This window comes from Triturus cristatus, chromosome 10 (genome assembly GCF_964204655.1).
Source record: "Triturus cristatus chromosome 10, aTriCri1.1, whole genome shotgun sequence".
Lineage (NCBI taxonomy): Eukaryota > Metazoa > Chordata > Amphibia > Caudata > Salamandridae > Triturus > Triturus cristatus.
In genome coordinates, this window is record NC_140593.1 from 845,901,796 (window position 1) to 845,916,813 (window position 15,018).

Consider the following 15,018-nt stretch of genomic DNA (forward strand, 5'->3'; position numbering starts at 1 on the left):
AGAATCAAACACCTCTTTCTTAGGAGCAAGAATTGGCAGGCCCTCCCTTGCTTCTGGGGTGGAAGTTAATGGGGCAAGGGTCCAGGACTTGCAGAGAAGTACAAGTGCCAGAAAGTGCCTGCAGTTCTCATCAGTGCCTTTTTTCTGCTCACTGGCAGCTAGGATATCGGCTGATCCCTTCCTTGCAAGAGTGAAAAAAACAACACCTTGAGAGAAAACATGACTTTGTGTGGCTCACATAGAGAGAGAGCAGCCAAATAGCACTGCTTTGTTTCTGAAAGACGCATCAGAAATTGTTCAAATTGCTGACAGGGGAATCAGGCTCGTTGGTCTAGGGGTATGATTCTCGCTTCGGGTGCGAGAGGTCCCGGGTTCAAATCCCGGACGAGCCCATGTTGTGGAATTATTTTTAGGCTGCTTATTATATAGGACCATTTCTTCTTTTCAATGCTATAAGACGCCGTGTATGGTGAGAAAGTTCCTTTCCCTGCACGCTGTTTCCCACTTTTGGCGTATAGAATTTCAGTGCCGGACTTCTTTGCAACTGCTTTTCTGGGGTGGACCATCAGTGTAGGAACATTAAATTCAAAGTGTTTTTCTAGCGTGATTTCAGGTATGGTTTTAAAATCGCCTTTTGGAATAAAAGTGGTCCTCGTTCCTTTCTTCCAAAGAAAGAGATCGGGTAAGGAGGGTCCAACGTTGAGCTTCATGGACATTGGCCCTTGGTCTGTGCTTTCCAGCCCACTACATGCCAAGAAGATTGCTGCAAGAGTATCTGTTTCTGTGGTGTAGTGGTTATCACGTTCGCTTTACACGCAAAAGGTCCCTGGTTCGAGACCGGGCAGAAACTGCAGCTTATTGCTTGCATTTACTCTCTCAACTTATAGGAAAGCTGAGATAATGGAAGCTGTCTATCCCTCACCAGCGTGACGTACTGTGCTCCAGGGGCTTCAGTGACAGCTCAAAAAGAGAAGTGACGATAGTTTGCGCCATTCGTTTGCACGTCCTTTTGTACTGAAGGGTGGGCCTACTTGATGAAAGCAAGGCATGAGAGCAGAAATTGTTTTATTGTCCTCACCGAGAGCATACACCTAGAGCAAACAAAATGTCTGAAGGATGGAGGTATTTTCATTTCTTGTTCGATGACGGCCATGGAAAAGTCAGCAACCATATTGCAGAAGAGAGCAGCATGTGCAGTTGCTTGCTTTGGGTGAATCATTCACCAACTCGCTGCCAATAACCCCCGGAGCCGGTGCAAAAGGTGGCTCTTGTGTGCCTCGGCTCGTTGGTCTAGGGGTATGATTCTCGCTTAGGGTGCGAGAGGTCCCGGGTTCAAATCCCGGACGAGCCCTTTTTTAGAGGTAAGCATACGAATCCTACTCGAAACTGACAATGCCTGACAATTTCTCATTACACTCGGCGCATTGTTGCACAAATTATTTTGAACCTCAGAAGAAAAACGGATATCCGTGCTTTTTCTGCCTTCATGCTTAGTCTGTGTGTGTCCCAGGTGATGCTTTCCCAAGCTGTACTTGCTGGCATTTAGGCATCAGATATTTGTCTGTCGATGCCTGCATAAGTAAATTTTTAATATGTCTAATTGCAAGCATGTTGGCTGATATCTCTGCAGTTTTCACACTTGCTCCTCGCTTTCTGAGTGGCTGCTGATACAGCAGAATAGAAGTAGAGAAAATCCTTGAGAGGAACCTTGCTCTAACAGTAAAACACAGCAAGTTAGTTTCTGTAGTGTAGTGGTCATCACGTTCGCCTAACACGCGAAAGGTCCCCGGTTTGAGACCGGGCAGAAACACTGTGCATGAGCTGCTTTTATGTGCACCCTCTAAAACTTTATTATCTCAATGCAAGCTTAAGAAGAGGCGGTCCATGAACCCAGCGAGCCGTGGGAAACTTCCTTTACTTTTCCAAGACGAAACAAAGTAATCCGCATCCATCAGTGGTCGCTCTTGTGCCTAGCTTTTTTTTTTATCATGCCATGTTGTATTGTGGGGCCTTTACACCTGTGACATTGCTGCGAACGCTGTAAGTGCAAACATTGGCAAGTGCAGACAGAAGAGTCAGACCTGTACATAGCCAGGGCTGTCAGGATGGCCGAGTGGTCTAAGGCGCCAGACTCAAGAGAGCTTGATCTTCAGTGCAACTGAGACTTCTGGTCTCCTCATGGAGGCGTGGGTTCAAATCCCACTTCTGACAGGTCTCTTTTACACCCTTAAATCGTCCTGTTTTTTGCAGTGCATTCCCCACACACCACAATCTTTGCACGGACCTGTAACATATGACGAGAAATCCACCAACGATCAGGCTGGGCCCTCAATCACAATTCCATGTATTGCTGGAAGGGACACCTCAGGCACACCTTCCGTTAAATTTGCACTCCATCACACTAACTGCTGTGCTGGTTTCTCATTAAGCAGTTGATCCCATCTTTGTTGTGAGGCTCTCCTGCCACCTTTTGGGCGGAGAAGGCACTGTCCCTGCAACAACACAGGCAGACATGTTCAACAGGGCTTCCTGGTTATGTGGGAGGAGCAGATTGTCATTGGTCCCCCCTTGCGAATTTTAATTTACATAAGGAAGACAGAGAGGTAGCTGGGAGTGGGCAGTACACACGGACATTGAACTCTATCTTGTGATTTGCAGCCAATTCTAGATTGAGGCAGGAGGAAAGGAGGTGACTTGCCCAACAATGGCCATTCTGGGAATTCAGCCACCCTGGGTCTCCCAGGTGAGTGTTTCAGTCCTGCGAGCCACTCATATAAATCTCGCCTGATCGAGCGCTGAGTGAGCGTGTTTGAATCCAAGAATCAAACACCTCTTTCTTAGGAGCAAGAATTGGCAGGCCCTCCCTTGCTTCTGGGGTGGAAGTTAATGGGGCAAGGGTCCAGGACTTGCAGAGAAGTACAAGTGCCAGAAAGTGCCTGCAGTTCTCATCAGTGCCTTTTTTCTGCTCACTGGCAGCTAGGATATCGGCTGATCCCTTCCTTGCAAGAGTGAAAAAAACAACACCTTGAGAGAAAACATGACTTTGTGTGGCTCACATAGAGAGAGAGCAGCCAAATAGCACTGCTTTGTTTCTGAAAGACGCATCAGAAATTGTTCAAATTGCTGACAGGGGAATCAGGCTCGTTGGTCTAGGGGTATGATTCTCGCTTCGGGTGCGAGAGGTCCCGGGTTCAAATCCCGGACGAGCCCATGTTGTGGAATTATTTTTAGGCTGCTTATTATATAGGACCATTTCTTCTTTTCAATGCTATAAGACGCCGTGTATGGTGAAAAAGTTCCTTTCCCTGCACGCTGTTTCCCACTTTTGGCGTATAGAATTTCAGTGCCGGACTTCTTTGCAACTGCTTTTCTGGGGTGGACCATCAGTGTAGGAACATTAAATTCAAAGTGTTTTTCTAGCGTGATTTCAGGTATGGTTTTAAAATCGCCTTTTGGAATAAAAGTGGTCCTCGTTCCTTTCTTCCAAAGAAAGAGATCGGGTAAGGAGGGTCCAACGTTGAGCTTCATGGACATTGGCCCTTGGTCTGTGCTTTCCAGCCCACTACATGCCAAGAAGATTGCGGCAAAAGTATCTGTTTCTGTGGTGTAGTGGTTATCACGTTCGCTTTACACGCGAAAGGTCCCTGGTTCGAGACTGGGCAGAAACAGCAGCTTATTGTTTGCATTTACTCTCTCAACTTATAGGAAAGCTGAGATAATGGAAGCTGTCTATCCCTCACCAGCGTGACGTACTGTGCTCCAGGGGCATCAGTGACAGCTCAAAAAGAGAAGTGACGATAGTTTGCGCCATTCGTTTGCACGTCCTTTTGTACTGAAGGGTGGGCCTACTTGATGAAAGCAAGGCATGAGAGCAGAAATTGTTTTATTGTCCTCACCGAGAGCATACACCTAGAGCAAACAAAATGTCTGAAGGATGGAGGTATTTTCATTTCTTGTTCGATGACGGCCATGGAAAAGACAGCAACCATATTGCAGAAGAGAGCAGCATGTGCAGTTGCTTGCTTTGGGTGAATCATTCACCAACTCGCTGCCAATAACCCCCGGAGCCGGTGCAAAAGGCGACTCTTGTGTGCCTCGGCTCGTTGGTCTAGGGGTATGATTCTCGCTTAGGATGCGAGAGGTCCTGGGTTCAAATCCCGGACGAGCCCTTTTTTAGAGGTAAGCATACGAATCCTACTCAAAACTGACAATGCCTGACAATTTCTCATTACACTCGGCGCATTGTTGCACAAATTATTTTGAACCTCAGAAGAAAAACGGATATCCGTGCTTTTTCTGCCTTCATGCTTAGTCTGTGTGTGTCTCAGGTGATGCTTTCCCAAGCTGTACTTGCTGGCATTTAGGCATCAGATATTTGTCTGTCGATGCCTGCATAAGTACATTTTTAATACGTCTAATTGCAAGCATGTTAGCTGATATCTCTGCAGTTTTCACACTTGCTCCTCGCTTTCTGAGTGGCTGCTGATACAGCAGAATAGAAGTAGAGAGAATCCTTGAGAGGAACCTTGCTCTAACAGTAAAACACAGCAAGTTAGTTTCTGTAGTGTAGTGGTCATCACGTTCGCCTAACACGCGAAAGGTCCCCGGTTCGAGAGCGAGCAGAAACACTGTGCATGAGCTGCTTTTATGTGCACCCTCTAAAACCTTATTATCTCAATGCAAGCTTAAGAAGAGGCGGTCCATGAACCCAGCGAGCCGTGGGAAACTTCCTTTACTTTTCCAAGACGAAACAAAGTAATCCGCATCCATCAGTGGTTGCTCTTGTGCCTAGCTTTTTTTTTATCATGCCATGTTGTATTGTGGGGCCTTTACACCTGTGACATTGCTGCGAACGCTGTAAGTGCAAACATTGGCAAGTGCAGACAGAAGAGTCAGACCTGTACATAGCCAGGGCTGTCAGGATGGCCGAGTGGTCTAAGGCGCCAGACTCAAGAGAGCTTGATCTTCAGTGCAACTGAGACTTCTGGTCTCCTCATGGAGGCGTGGGTTCAAATCCCACTTCTGACAGGTCTCTTTTACACCCTTAAATCGTTCTGTTTTTTGCAGTGCATTCCCCACACACCACAATCTTTGCACGGACCTGTAACATATGACGAGAAATCCACCAACGATCAGGCTGGGCCCTCAATCACAATCCCATGTATTCCTGGAAGGGACACCTCAGGCACACCTTCCGTTAAATTTGCACTCCATCACACTAACTGCTGTGCTGGTTTCTCATTAAGCAGTTGATCCCATCTTTGTTGTGAGGCTCTCCTGCCACCTTTTGGGCGGAGAAGGCACTGTCCCTGCAACAACACAGGCAGACATGTTCAACAGGGCTTCCTGGTTATGTGGGAGGAGCAGATTGTCATTGGTCCCCCCTTGCGAATTTTAATTTACATAAGGAAGACAGAGAGGTAGCTGGGAGTAGGCAGTACACACGGACATTGAACTCTATCTTGTGATTTGCAGCCAATTCTAGATTGAGGCAGGAGGAAAGGAGGTGACTTGCCCAACAATGGCCATTCTGGGAATTCAGCCACCCTGGGTCTCCCAGGTGAGTGTTTCAGTCCTGCGAGCCACTCATATAAATCTCGCCTGATCGAGCGCTGAGTGAGCGTGTTTGAATCCAAGAATCAAACACCTCTTTCTTAGGAGCAAGAATTGGCAGGCCCTCCCTTGCTTCTGGGGTGGAAGTTAATGGGGCAAGGGTCCAGGACTTGCAGAGAAGTACAAGTACCAGAAAGTGCCTGCAGTTCTCATCAGTGCCTTTTTTCTGCTCACTGGCAGCTAGGATATCGGCTGATCCCTTCCTTGCAAGAGTGAAAAAAACAACACCTTGAGAGAAAACATGACTTTGTGTGGCTCACATAGAGAGAGAGCAGCCAAATAGCACTGCTTTGTTTCTGAAAGACGCATCAGAAATTGTTCAAATTGCTGACAGGGGAATCAGGCTCGTTGGTCTAGGGGTATGATTCTCGCTTCGGGTGCGAGAGGTCCCGGGTTCAAATCCCAGACGAGCCCATGTTGTGGAATTATTTTTAGGCTGCTTATTATATAGGACCATTTCTTCTTTTCAATGCTATAAGACGCCGTGTATGGTGAGAAAGTTCCTTTCCCTGCACGCTGTTTCCCACTTTTGGCGTATAGAATTTCAGTGCCGGACTTCTTTGCAACTGCTTTTCTGGGGTGGACCATCAGTGTAGGAACATTAAATTCAAAGTGTTTTTCTAGCGTGATTTCAGGTATGGTTTTAAAATCGCCTTTTGGAATAAAAGTGGTCCTCGTTCCTTTCTTCCAAAGAAAGAGATCGGGTAAGGAGGGTCCAACGTTGAGCTTCATGGACATTGGCCCTTGGTCTGTGCTTTCCAGCCCACTACATGCCAAGAAGATTGCTGCAAGAGTATCTGTTTCTGTGGTGTAGTGGTTATCACGTTCGCTTTACACGCGAAAGGTCCCTGGTTCGAGACCGGGCAGAAACAGCAGCTTATTGCTTGCATTTACTCTCTCAACTTATAGGAAAGCTGAGATAATGGAAGCTGTCTATCCCTCACCAGCGTGACGTACTGTGCTCCAGGGGCTTCAGTAACAGCTCAAAAAGAGAAGTGACGATAGTTTGCGCCATTCGTTTGCAAGTCCTTTTGTACTGAAGGGTGGGCCTACTTGATGAAAGCAAGGCATGAGAGCAGAAATTGTTTTATTGTCCTCACCGAGAGCATACACCTAGAGCAAACAAAATGTCTGAAGGATGGAGGTATTTTCATTTCTTGTTCGATGACGGCCATGGAAAAGACAGCAACCATATTGCAGAAGAGAGCAGCATGTGCAGTTGCTTGCTTTGGGTGAATCATTCACCAACTCGCTGCCAATAACCCCCGGAGCCGGTGCAAAAGGTGACTCTTGTGTGCCTCGGCTCGTTGGTCTAGGGGTATGATTCTCGCTTAGGGTGCGAGAGGTCCCGGGTTCAAATCCCGGACGAGCCCTTTTTTAGAGGAAACATGCGAATCCTACTCAAAACTGACAATGCCTGACTATTTCTCATTACACTCGGCGCATTTTTGCACAAATTATTTTGAACCTCAGAAGAAAAACGGATATCCATGCTTTTTCTGCCTTCATGCTTAGTCTGTGTGTGTCCCAGGTGATGCTTTCCCAAGCTGTACTTGCTGGCATTTAGGCATCAGATATTTGTCTGTCGATGCCTGCATAAGTAAATTTTTAATACGTCTAATTGCAAGCATGTTGGCTGATATCTCTGCAGTTTTCACACTTGCTCCTCGCTTTCTGAGTGGCTGCTGATACAGCAGAATAGAAGTAGAGAGAATCCTTGAGAGGAACCTTGCTCTAACAGTAAAACACAGCAAGTTAGTTTCTGTAGTGTAGTGGTCATCACGTTCGCCTAACACGCGAAAGGTCCCCGGTTCGAGACCGGGCAGAAACACTGTGCATGAGCTGCTTTTATGTGCACCCTCTAAAACCTTATTATCTCAATGCAAGCTTAAGAAGAGGCGGTCCATGAACCCAGCGAGCCGTGGGAAACTTCCTTTACTTTTCCAAGACGAAACAAAGTAATCCGCATCCATCAGTGGTCGCTCTTGTGCCTAGCTTTTTTTTTTATCATGCCATGTTGTATTGTGGGGCCTTTACACCTGTGACATTGCTGCGAACGCTGTAAGTGCAAACATTGGCAAGTGCAGACAGAAGAGTCAGACCTGTACATAGCCAGGGCTGTCAGGATGGCCGAGTGGTCTAAGGCGCCAGACTCAAGAGAGCTTGATCTTCAGTGCAACTGAGACTTCTGGTCTCCTCATGGAGGCGTGGGTTCAAATCCCACTTCTGACAGGTCTCTTTTACACCCTTAAATCGTCCTGTTTTTTTGCAGTGCATTCCCCACACACCACAATCTTTGCACGGACCTGTAACATATGACGAGAAATCCACCAACGATCAGGCTGGGCCCTCAATCACAATTCCATGTATTCCTGGAAGGGACACCTCAGGCACACCTTCCGTTAAATTTGCACTCCATCACACTAACTGCTGTGCTGGTTTCTCATTAAGCAGTTGATCCCATCTTTGTTGTGAGGCTCTCCTGCCACCTTTTGGGCGGAGAAGGCACTGTCCCTGCAACAACACAGGCAGACATGTTCAACAGGGCTTCCTGGTTATGTGGGAGGAGCAGATTGTCATTGGTCCCCCCTTGCGAATTTTAATTTACATAAGGAAGACAGAGAGGTAGCTGGGAGTAGGCAGTACACACGGACATTGAACTCTATCTTGTGATTTGCAGCCAATTCTAGATTGAGGCAGGAGGAAAGGAGGTGACTTGCCCAACAATGGCCATTCTGGGAATTCAGCCACCCTGGGTCTCCCAGGTGAGTGTTTCAGTCCTGCGAGCCACTCATATAAATCTCGCCTGATCGAGCCTCATTGAGTGCTGAGTGAGCGTGTTTGAATCCAAGAATCAAACACCTCTTTCTTAGGAGCAAGAATTGGCAGGCCCTCCCTTGCTTCTGGGGTGGAAGTTAATGGGGCAAGGGTCCAGGACTTGCAGAGAAGTACAAGTGCCAGAAAGTGCCTGCAGTTCTCATCAGTGCCTTTTTTCTGCTCACTGGCAGCTAGGATATCGGCTGATCCCTTCCTTGCAAGAGTGAAAAAAACAACACCTTGAGAGAAAACATGACTTTGTGTGGCTCACATAGAGAGAGAGCAGCCAAATAGCACTGCTTTGTTTTTGAAAGACGCATCAGAAATTGTTCAAATTGCTGACAGGGGAATCAGGCTCGTTGGTCTAGGGGTATGATTCTCACTTCGGGTGCGAGAGGTCCCGGGTTCAAATCCCGGACGAGCCCATGTTGTGGAATTATTTTTAGGCTGCTTATTATGTAGGACCATTTCTTCTTTTCAATGCTATAAGACGCCGTGTATGGTGAAAAAGTTCCTTTCCCTGCACGCTGTTTCCCAGTTTTGGCGTATAGAATTTCAGTGCCGGACTTCTTTGCAACTGCTTTTCTGGGGTGGACCATCAGTGTAGGAACATTAAATTCAAAGTGTTTTTCTAGCGTGATTTCAGGTATGGTTTTAAAATCGCCTTTTGGAATAAAAGTGGTCCTCGTTCCTTTCTTCCAAAGAAAGAGATCGGGTAAGGAGGGTCCAACGTTGAGCTTCATGGACATTGGCCCTTGGTCTGTGCTTTCCAGCCCACTACATGCCAAGAAGATTGCTGCAAGAGTATCTGTTTCTGTGGTGTAGTGGTTATCACGTTCGCTTTACACGCGAAAGGTCCCTGGTTCGAGACCGGGCAGAAACAGCAGCTTATTGCTTGCATTTACTCTCTCAACTTATAGGAAAGCTGAGATAATGGAAGCTGTCTATCCCTCACCAGCGTGACGTACTGTGCTCCAGGGGCTTCAGTAACAGCTCAAAAAGAGAAGTGACGATAGTTTGCGCCATTCGTTTGCAAGTCCTTTTGTACTGAAGGGTGGGCCTACTTGATGAAAGCAAGGCATGAGAGCAGAAATTGTTTTATTGTCCTCACCGAGAGCATACACCTAGAGCAAACAAAATGTCTGAAGGATGGAGGTATTTTCATTTCTTGTTCGATGACGGCCATGGAAAAGACAGCAACCATATTGCAGAAGAGAGCAGCATGTGCAGTTGCTTGCTTTGGGTGAATCATTCACCAACTCGCTGCCAATAACCCCCGGAGCCGGTGCAAAAGGTGACTCTTGTGTGCCTCGGCTCGTTGGTCTAGGGGTATGATTCTCGCTTAGGGTGCGAGAGGTCCCGGGTTCAAATCCCGGACGAGCCCTTTTTTAGAGGAAACATGCGAATCCTACTCAAAACTGACAATGCCTGACTATTTCTCATTACACTCGGCGCATTTTTGCACAAATTATTTTGAACCTCAGAAGAAAAACGGATATCCATGCTTTTTCTGCCTTCATGCTTAGTCTGTGTGTGTCCCAGGTGATGCTTTCCCAAGCTGTACTTGCTGGCATTTAGGCATCAGATATTTGTCTGTCGATGCCTGCATAAGTAAATTTTTAATACGTCTAATTGCAAGCATGTTGGCTGATATCTCTGCAGTTTTCACACTTGCTCCTCGCTTTCTGAGTGGCTGCTGATACAGCAGAATAGAAGTAGAGAGAATCCTTGAGAGGAACCTTGCTCTAACAGTAAAACACAGCAAGTTAGTTTCTGTAGTGTAGTGGTCATCACGTTCGCCTAACACGCGAAAGGTCCCCGGTTCGAGACCGGGCAGAAACACTGTGCATGAGCTGCTTTTATGTGCACCCTCTAAAACCTTATTATCTCAATGCAAGCTTAAGAAGAGGCGGTCCATGAACCCAGCGAGCCGTGGGAAACTTCCTTTACTTTTCCAAGACGAAACAAAGTAATCCGCATCCATCAGTGGTCGCTCTTGTGCCTAGCTTTTTTTTTTATCATGCCATGTTGTATTGTGGGGCCTTTACACCTGTGACATTGCTGCGAACGCTGTAAGTGCAAACATTGGCAAGTGCAGACAGAAGAGTCAGACCTGTACATAGCCAGGGCTGTCAGGATGGCCGAGTGGTCTAAGGCGCCAGACTCAAGAGAGCTTGATCTTCAGTGCAACTGAGACTTCTGGTCTCCTCATGGAGGCGTGGGTTCAAATCCCACTTCTGACAGGTCTCTTTTACACCCTTAAATCGTCCTGTTTTTTTGCAGTGCATTCCCCACACACCACAATCTTTGCACGGACCTGTAACATATGACGAGAAATCCACCAACGATCAGGCTGGGCCCTCAATCACAATTCCATGTATTCCTGGAAGGGACACCTCAGGCACACCTTCCGTTAAATTTGCACTCCATCACACTAACTGCTGTGCTGGTTTCTCATTAAGCAGTTGATCCCATCTTTGTTGTGAGGCTCTCCTGCCACCTTTTGGGCGGAGAAGGCACTGTCCCTGCAACAACACAGGCAGACATGTTCAACAGGGCTTCCTGGTTATGTGGGAGGAGCAGATTGTCATTGGTCCCCCCTTGCGAATTTTAATTTACATAAGGAAGACAGAGAGGTAGCTGGGAGTAGGCAGTACACACGGACATTGAACTCTATCTTGTGATTTGCAGCCAATTCTAGATTGAGGCAGGAGGAAAGGAGGTGACTTGCCCAACAATGGCCATTCTGGGAATTCAGCCACCCTGGGTCTCCCAGGTGAGTGTTTCAGTCCTGCGAGCCACTCATATAAATCTCGCCTGATCGAGCCTCATTGAGTGCTGAGTGAGCGTGTTTGAATCCAAGAATCAAACACCTCTTTCTTAGGAGCAAGAATTGGCAGGCCCTCCCTTGCTTCTGGGGTGGAAGTTAATGGGGCAAGGGTCCAGGACTTGCAGAGAAGTACAAGTGCCAGAAAGTGCCTGCAGTTCTCATCAGTGCCTTTTTTCTGCTCACTGGCAGCTAGGATATCGGCTGATCCCTTCCTTGCAAGAGTGAAAAAAACAACACCTTGAGAGAAAACATGACTTTGTGTGGCTCACATAGAGAGAGAGCAGCCAAATAGCACTGCTTTGTTTTTGAAAGACGCATCAGAAATTGTTCAAATTGCTGACAGGGGAATCAGGCTCGTTGGTCTAGGGGTATGATTCTCACTTCGGGTGCGAGAGGTCCCGGGTTCAAATCCCGGACGAGCCCATGTTGTGGAATTATTTTTAGGCTGCTTATTATGTAGGACCATTTCTTCTTTTCAATGCTATAAGACGCCGTGTATGGTGAAAAAGTTCCTTTCCCTGCACGCTGTTTCCCAGTTTTGGCGTATAGAATTTCAGTGCCGGACTTCTTTGCAACTGCTTTTCTGGGGTGGACCATCAGTGTAGGAACATTAAATTCAAAGTGTTTTTCTAGCGTGATTTCAGGTATGGTTTTAAAATCGCCTTTTGGAATAAAAGTGGTCCTCGTTGCTTTCTTCCAAAGAAAGAGATCGGGTAAGGAGGGTCCAACGTTGAGCTTCATGGACATTGGCCCTTGGTCTGTGCTTTCCAGCCCACTACATGCCAAGAAGATTGCGGCAAATGTATCTGTTTCTGTGGTGTAGTGGTTATCACGTTCGCTTTACACGCGAAAGGTCCCTGGTTCGAGACTGGGCAGAAACAGCAGCTTATTGTTTGCATTTACTCTCTCAACTTATCGGAAAGCTGAGATAATGGAAGCTGTCTATCCCTCACCAGCGTGACGTACTGTGCTCCAGGGGCATCAGTGACAGCTCAAAAAGAGAAGTGACGATAGTTTGCGCCATTCGTTTGCACGTCCTTTTGTACTGAAGGGTGGGCCTACTTGATGAAAGCAAGGCATGAGAGCAGAAATTGTTTTATTGTCCTCACCGAGAGCATACACCTAGAGCAAACAAAATGTCTGAAGGATGGAGGTATTTTCATTTCTTGTTCGATGACGGCCATGGAAAAGACAGCAACCATATTGCAGAAGAGAGCAGCATGTGCAGTTGCTTGCTTTGGGTGAATCATTCACCAACTCGCTGCCAATAACCCCCGGAGCCGGTGCAAAAGGCAACTCTTGTGTGCCTCGGCTCGTTGGTCTAGGGGTATGATTCTCGCTTAGGGTGCGAGAGGTCCCGGGTTCAAATCCCGGACGAGCCCTTTTTTAGAGGTAAGCATACGAATCCTACTCAAAACTGACAATGCCTGACAATTTCTCATTACACTCGGCGCATTGTTGCACAAATTATTTTGAACCTCAGAAGAAAAACGGATATCCATGCTTTTTCTGCCTTCATGCTTAGTCTGTGTGTGTCCCAGGTGATGCTTTCCCAAGCTGTACTTGCTGGCATTTAGGCATCAGATATTTGTCTGTCGATGCCTGCATAAGTAAATTTTTAATACGTCTAATTGCAAGCATGTTGGCTGATATCTCTGCAGTTTTCACACTTGCTCCTCGCTTTCTGAGTGGCTGCTGATACAGCAGAATAGAAGTAGAGAGAATCCTTGAGAGGAACCTTGCTCTAACAGTAAAACACAGCAAGTTAGTTTCTGTAGTGTAGTGGTCATCACGTTCGCCTAACATGCGAAAGGTCCCCGGTTCGAGACCGGGCAGAAACACTGTGCATGAGCTGCTTTTATGTGCACCCTCTAAAACCTTATTATCTCAATGCAAGCTTAAGAAGAGGCGGTCCATGAACCCAGCGAGCCGTGGGAAACTTCCTTTACTTTTCCAAGACGAAACAAAGTAATCCGCATCCATCAGTGGTCGCTCTTGTGCGCTCTTGTGCCTAGCTTTTTTTTTTATCATGCCATGTTGTATTGTGGGGCCTTTACACCTGTGACATTGCTGCGAACGCTGTAAGTGCAAACATTGGCAAGTGCAGACAGAAGAGTCAGACCTGTACATAGCCAGGGCTGTCAGGATGGCCGAGTGGTCTAAGGCGCCAGACTCAAGAGAGCTTGATCTTCAGTGCAACTGAGACTTCTGGTCTCCTCATGGAGGCATGGGTTCAAATCCCACTTCTGACAGGTCTCTTTTACACCCTTAAATCGTCCTGTTTTTTGCAGTGCATTCCTCACACACCACAATCTTTGCACGGACCTGTAACATATGACGAGAAATCCACCAACGATCAGGCTGGGCCCTCAATCACAATTCCATGTATTCCTGGAAGGGACACCTCAGGCACACCTTCCGTTAAATTTGCACTCCATCACACTAACTGCTGTGCTGGTTTCTCATTAAGCAGTTGATCCCATCTTTGTTGTGAGGCTCTCCTGCCACCTTTTGGGCGGAGAAGGCACTGTCCCTGCAACAACACAGGCAGACATGTTCAACAGGGCTTCCTGGTTATGTGGGAGGAGCAGATTGTCATTGGTCCCCCCTTGCGAATTTTAATTTACATAAGGAAGACAGAGAGGTAGCTGGGAGTAGGCAGTACACACGGACATTGAACTCTATCTTGTGATTTGCAGCCAATTCTAGATTGAGGCAGGAGGAAAGGAGGTGACTTGCCCAACAATGGCCATTCTGGGAATTCAGCCACCCTGGGTCTCCCAGGTGAGTGTTTCAGTCCTGCGAGCCACTCATATAAATCTCGCCTGATCGAGCCTCATTAAGTGCTGAGTGAGCGTGTTTGAATCCAAGAATCAAACGCCTCTTTCTTAGGAGCAAGAATTGGCAGGCCCTCCCTTGCTTCTGGGGTGGAAATTAATGGGGCAAGGGTCCAGGACTTGCAGAGAAGTACAAGTGCCAGAAAGTGCCTGCAGTTCTCATCAGTGCCTTTTTTGTGCTCACTGGCAGCTAGGATATCGGCTGATCCCTTCCTTGCAAGAGTGAAAAAAACAACACCTTGAGAGAAAACATGACTTTGTGTGGCTCACATAGAGAGAGAGCAGCCAAATAGCACTGCTTTGTTTCTGAAAGACGCATCAGAAATTGTTCAAATTGCTGACAGGGGAATCAGGCTCGTTGGTCTAGGGGTATGATTCTCGCTTCGGGTGCGAGAGGTCCCGGGTTCAAATCCCGGACAAGCCCATGTTGTGGAATTATTTTTAGGCTGCTTATTATGTAGGACCATTTCTTCTTTTCAATGCTATAAGACGCCGTGTATGGTGAGAAAGTTCCTTTCCCTGCACGCTGTTTACCAGTTTTGGCGTATAGAATTTTAGTGCCGGACTTCTTTGCAACTGCTTTTCTGGGGTGGACCATCAGTGTAGGAACATTAAATTCAAAGTGTTTTTCTAGCGTGATTTCAGGTATGGTTTTAAAATCGCCTTTTGGAATAAAAGTGGTCCTCGTTCCTTTCTTCCAAAGAAAGAGATCGGGTAAGGAGGGTCCAACGTTGAGCTTCATGGACATTGGCCCTTGGTCTGTGCTTTCCAGCCCACTACATGCCAAGACGATTGCTGCAAGAGTATCTGTTTCTGTGGTGTAGTGGTTATCACGTTCGCTTTACACGCGAAAGGTCCCTGGTTCGAGACCGGGCAGAAACAGCAGCTTATTGTTTGCATTTACTCTCTCAACTTATAGGA

At 47.1% G+C, this 15,018-nt stretch overlaps 21 non-coding genes across 21 annotated transcripts; all 21 read left to right on the plus strand.

The window, feature by feature from the left end:
* Positions 1–320: 320 nt before the first annotated feature.
* On the plus strand, positions 321–392 carry TRNAP-CGG (transfer RNA proline (anticodon CGG)). Its single transcript has one exon. It is a non-coding gene; the product is annotated as a tRNA-Pro (tRNA).
* An 887-nt stretch (positions 393–1,279) lies between these two features.
* TRNAP-AGG (transfer RNA proline (anticodon AGG)) lies at positions 1,280–1,351 on the plus strand. The gene has a single exon. It is a non-coding gene; the product is annotated as a tRNA-Pro (tRNA).
* A 386-nt stretch (positions 1,352–1,737) lies between these two features.
* On the plus strand, positions 1,738–1,810 carry TRNAV-AAC (transfer RNA valine (anticodon AAC)). The gene has a single exon. It is a non-coding gene; the product is annotated as a tRNA-Val (tRNA).
* Positions 1,811–2,099: 289 nt separating this feature from the next.
* Positions 2,100–2,211, plus strand: TRNAL-CAA (transfer RNA leucine (anticodon CAA)). The gene is made up of 2 exons: positions 2,100–2,137; positions 2,166–2,211. It is a non-coding gene; the product is annotated as a tRNA-Leu (tRNA).
* Positions 2,212–3,138: 927 nt separating this feature from the next.
* TRNAP-CGG (transfer RNA proline (anticodon CGG)) lies at positions 3,139–3,210 on the plus strand. The gene has a single exon. It is a non-coding gene; the product is annotated as a tRNA-Pro (tRNA).
* An 887-nt stretch (positions 3,211–4,097) lies between these two features.
* On the plus strand, positions 4,098–4,169 carry TRNAP-AGG (transfer RNA proline (anticodon AGG)). Its single transcript has one exon. It is a non-coding gene; the product is annotated as a tRNA-Pro (tRNA).
* Positions 4,170–4,916: 747 nt separating this feature from the next.
* On the plus strand, positions 4,917–5,028 carry TRNAL-CAA (transfer RNA leucine (anticodon CAA)). Its single transcript has 2 exons — positions 4,917–4,954; positions 4,983–5,028. It is a non-coding gene; the product is annotated as a tRNA-Leu (tRNA).
* Positions 5,029–6,412: 1,384 nt separating this feature from the next.
* On the plus strand, positions 6,413–6,485 carry TRNAV-UAC (transfer RNA valine (anticodon UAC)). Its single transcript has one exon. It is a non-coding gene; the product is annotated as a tRNA-Val (tRNA).
* Positions 6,486–6,914: 429 nt separating this feature from the next.
* On the plus strand, positions 6,915–6,986 carry TRNAP-AGG (transfer RNA proline (anticodon AGG)). Its single transcript has one exon. It is a non-coding gene; the product is annotated as a tRNA-Pro (tRNA).
* A 385-nt stretch (positions 6,987–7,371) lies between these two features.
* TRNAV-AAC (transfer RNA valine (anticodon AAC)) lies at positions 7,372–7,444 on the plus strand. The gene has a single exon. It is a non-coding gene; the product is annotated as a tRNA-Val (tRNA).
* A 289-nt stretch (positions 7,445–7,733) lies between these two features.
* TRNAL-CAA (transfer RNA leucine (anticodon CAA)) lies at positions 7,734–7,845 on the plus strand. Its single transcript has 2 exons — positions 7,734–7,771; positions 7,800–7,845. It is a non-coding gene; the product is annotated as a tRNA-Leu (tRNA).
* Positions 7,846–8,783: 938 nt separating this feature from the next.
* On the plus strand, positions 8,784–8,855 carry TRNAP-CGG (transfer RNA proline (anticodon CGG)). Its single transcript has one exon. It is a non-coding gene; the product is annotated as a tRNA-Pro (tRNA).
* Positions 8,856–9,240: 385 nt separating this feature from the next.
* TRNAV-UAC (transfer RNA valine (anticodon UAC)) lies at positions 9,241–9,313 on the plus strand. Its single transcript has one exon. It is a non-coding gene; the product is annotated as a tRNA-Val (tRNA).
* Positions 9,314–9,742: 429 nt separating this feature from the next.
* On the plus strand, positions 9,743–9,814 carry TRNAP-AGG (transfer RNA proline (anticodon AGG)). Its single transcript has one exon. It is a non-coding gene; the product is annotated as a tRNA-Pro (tRNA).
* Positions 9,815–10,199: 385 nt separating this feature from the next.
* TRNAV-AAC (transfer RNA valine (anticodon AAC)) lies at positions 10,200–10,272 on the plus strand. The gene has a single exon. It is a non-coding gene; the product is annotated as a tRNA-Val (tRNA).
* Positions 10,273–10,561: 289 nt separating this feature from the next.
* TRNAL-CAA (transfer RNA leucine (anticodon CAA)) lies at positions 10,562–10,673 on the plus strand. Its single transcript has 2 exons — positions 10,562–10,599; positions 10,628–10,673. It is a non-coding gene; the product is annotated as a tRNA-Leu (tRNA).
* A 938-nt stretch (positions 10,674–11,611) lies between these two features.
* Positions 11,612–11,683, plus strand: TRNAP-CGG (transfer RNA proline (anticodon CGG)). The gene has a single exon. It is a non-coding gene; the product is annotated as a tRNA-Pro (tRNA).
* Positions 11,684–12,570: 887 nt separating this feature from the next.
* Positions 12,571–12,642, plus strand: TRNAP-AGG (transfer RNA proline (anticodon AGG)). Its single transcript has one exon. It is a non-coding gene; the product is annotated as a tRNA-Pro (tRNA).
* Positions 12,643–13,028: 386 nt separating this feature from the next.
* Positions 13,029–13,101, plus strand: TRNAV-AAC (transfer RNA valine (anticodon AAC)). Its single transcript has one exon. It is a non-coding gene; the product is annotated as a tRNA-Val (tRNA).
* A 1,348-nt stretch (positions 13,102–14,449) lies between these two features.
* On the plus strand, positions 14,450–14,521 carry TRNAP-CGG (transfer RNA proline (anticodon CGG)). The gene has a single exon. It is a non-coding gene; the product is annotated as a tRNA-Pro (tRNA).
* A 385-nt stretch (positions 14,522–14,906) lies between these two features.
* On the plus strand, positions 14,907–14,979 carry TRNAV-UAC (transfer RNA valine (anticodon UAC)). Its single transcript has one exon. It is a non-coding gene; the product is annotated as a tRNA-Val (tRNA).
* Positions 14,980–15,018: the final 39 nt, after the last annotated feature.